This window comes from Micropterus salmoides, unplaced genomic scaffold (genome assembly GCF_014851395.1).
Source record: "Micropterus salmoides isolate LMB-PRFRI ecotype aquatic unplaced genomic scaffold, ASM1485139v1 Ms_hic_scaffold_6, whole genome shotgun sequence".
In the NCBI taxonomy this organism is placed as follows: domain Eukaryota; kingdom Metazoa; phylum Chordata; class Actinopteri; order Centrarchiformes; family Centrarchidae; genus Micropterus; species Micropterus salmoides.
This window is the reverse complement of record NW_024044348.1, coordinates 15,211,815-15,214,607: the sequence shown is the minus strand read 5'-3', so window position 1 is coordinate 15,214,607 and position 2,793 is coordinate 15,211,815. Positions and strand designations below refer to the sequence as shown.

The window sequence follows — 2,793 nt, the reverse complement described above, 5'->3', positions numbered from 1 at the left end:
TGGTCTCAGGCGAGGAGAAGCTGTGCGAGGCCTGGTACTGTTTGGTCAGAGCAGAGGCTGGGGCTGGACCTATAGGTGGATATTATAATTCATGCAGCTTTGCACAGTGGTCAGGGATAAGCTCACCTCAAGGTCAGGGAGCTGTGAGTGGAATACTCATTGGGAAGTGTGGGCTTATTTTCACATCTCTGCACATCCTCCATCTCCTGGCAAATAAGGGAAGATTCTACTATGTGTGGCAGAGCCAGTGTGTGAGCGCTTGCCAAGAATTAAAACGCTTGCAATAGAAACCTTCTTGTTGTTTTAGTGGTGCTGTTGTATTTTTCCATACTAAACTTTTATATTTAATGCAACCACCTTTTCTGTAAATTGTGTATGTTGCAGTTTTGCCACTAATGTATATGAAGATATTGTTATCATCCTTTTGTAGATTTTATTGCAAATTTCATGTTACTTCATTTTTAAAGTTTTCTGCTAATTTTTCTGGAAATGAGAAAGTGCGGGAGTCTCACATACAGTTTTCATTCCACATGTATATTCAGAAGAAATCACCATGCATCCATAACGAACATACAGTAAATCCACCACACCCATGGTTATCCATAAGTGAAAAATGGTAGAAAGAAAATAAATCCTACATGACTGTGCGCACACGCAAACACACAAACAAAAGGAGATCCCAGGAAACACTAACAACTGTGCTTACCATGGCCTGAGGTAAAATAGGAAACGGAAACAAAACAAACAGTCTGTTCGCTAGATATCCATGACAACAACAAATTGATGGAGTTTACGTCTCATATATTATTTATATTATTTGATAGCATTGTAGGCAATCTACATGGGAGAGAAATTCTGGTGAGAATACAGAACATCTTGGATGTTTGGATGACAAGAGCTGCTTTCTCCAAGGCTTGTTGGATGTATGTATTCATCTGTCACATTTAAATGTGACTAAGAGGTACTTTTTCCTATCCTCTCCAGTGCTGCTGCGCTCAACTAGACACACAAACATTATGACACACTAAATCACTGATGTCATTCAATGCAATAAGCAAACAAATATGTATTTTAACAAATGTAAATGCAGTATTTGTATTCCACATAGTTAATAAAAAAAATGGCAGTGGATGTCAAAATTTTTAAAATGCTTTATGTCTAATATTCTTCTGCTGTGCCTGCAGGCTGTGTGGTATTTCTTTCAGGACTGGTAAGTAAGAAGTAACGTTCAATTCATAACTAAAATAAATTAAATGGTGATAACACTGGAAATACAGGTCACATAATTATGATTTGTGGTTTAGTTGCTGTAATTCATATTATTAAGTACATAAAATTTTATATTTTTAATTTTTTTTCAAAAACAGAAATTACAAAGTGCATTATAGGAATATAAAAAGAGAAATAGGGAATAAAAGAGAGAGAAGACAATGAATAACAAGAGTCTACAGCCATGCTAGAAAGGGTGTATTTAGGCACAATAGTGCTCTGAGCTAAATGCTAACCTCACCAACAATATCTATAAACACCTCATTTTAATTTTGCTGGGTGTCACAAGCAGAGAATGAGAGTGTATCAGCCTGTATGATATATAATGGAGCTCACTATTCTCTATCTCCAGAGCGGCAGAGAAGTGCGAATCCTAGTGCAGGGGCATACTAAACCATTTTGGACCTTTTGTAAGGGGTGCAAGGTGCCTCAGAGAGCCTCCACTAATTTCATTAATATTTGGATACCAAGTTCATTCTCTCAACCAATTTATTAAGCCAACACTATAAAAGTTAGAAATAAATTTTTATTTTTATTTTTAAATGTATTTAAAAAAAAATTATTCCAGGCTTTTCTGAAGGCTCTCCCCCATTGGGGCCCTTGGTAGTCAGTCTGTTACAGTCACTTCAAGCACAGACACAACAGAAACAGGGGATTTGGACCAAAATGCAGAAAACCAGGAAGAGTGGATGTAGTTTACAAAATATATTAACTAATAGCGTGAACTTACTGTGATGGTGAGGCAGGCAGACCAAAACTAAGCAAAGTAAGTCCAGACAAAAGGTAAGCAAATCTAGGATGGCACAGGCAATAATGCAAAATCCAAATGCATAGTCCAAAAGGGAGATACTCCAAAAGCACTGGGAAACACAAGAAACCAGGCTGAATGCTCAACAAAGTAGAAGTATGAGCTAACAGCAAACAATGGGGGTAACACTCACTTAAATACAGGAGGGGTGGAGATAACGAGACACAGGTGGAAACAGTAATCAACACAAAGACAGGAAGTAAAGTGAACATGGACACATGAGGAAAGATTTATTAAAATAAAACAGGAAATCATCACAATCAAAACCAAAGCCATGACATAATCTGACACTTTCCTCCCACTATGAAGCCACTGTATGAGTGTGATATGTAAAATGTGTTGGTCACCTGTGTGTCTGACAGTTCTTTGTGTAATTATTTGATGGTGAAACGTGTCAGGAAATCAAATCTAGCTAACTTGTCATGTGTGTGTGAGTTTTTGTTTGCTAGTGTGTTTGTGTGTTTGAGACCACCTGCTGTTGTTATAGCTACCTATTTTGTATAAAGAAGTAATTTGGCCTTAAGTCAGTGGATGCCTTAATATCTTGCCCCAGTGATTGTTTAAATTTCCCCTCCTACACTTTTGCTCTCGGGAGGCGGCTGATGTGCATAAAGCCTGAGCTAGGAAATTTTTGTGTAATTCTGCTCTATTACATAATTTGAGTTGGAATGTAATGTAATTTTCTTCATCTTCTTTCTTCATACAGATTTTAACAC

At 37.3% G+C, this 2,793-nt stretch overlaps 1 long non-coding RNA gene across 1 annotated transcript; it reads right to left on the bottom strand.

The window, feature by feature from the left end:
• Positions 1 to 513: 513 nt before the first annotated feature.
• Positions 514 to 2,144, bottom strand: LOC119890446. The gene is made up of 2 exons (XR_005442232.1): positions 2,000 to 2,144; positions 514 to 999 (listed from the first exon to the last, which is right to left on the bottom strand). It is a non-coding gene; the product is annotated as an uncharacterized LOC119890446 (long non-coding RNA).
• Positions 2,145 to 2,793: the final 649 nt, after the last annotated feature.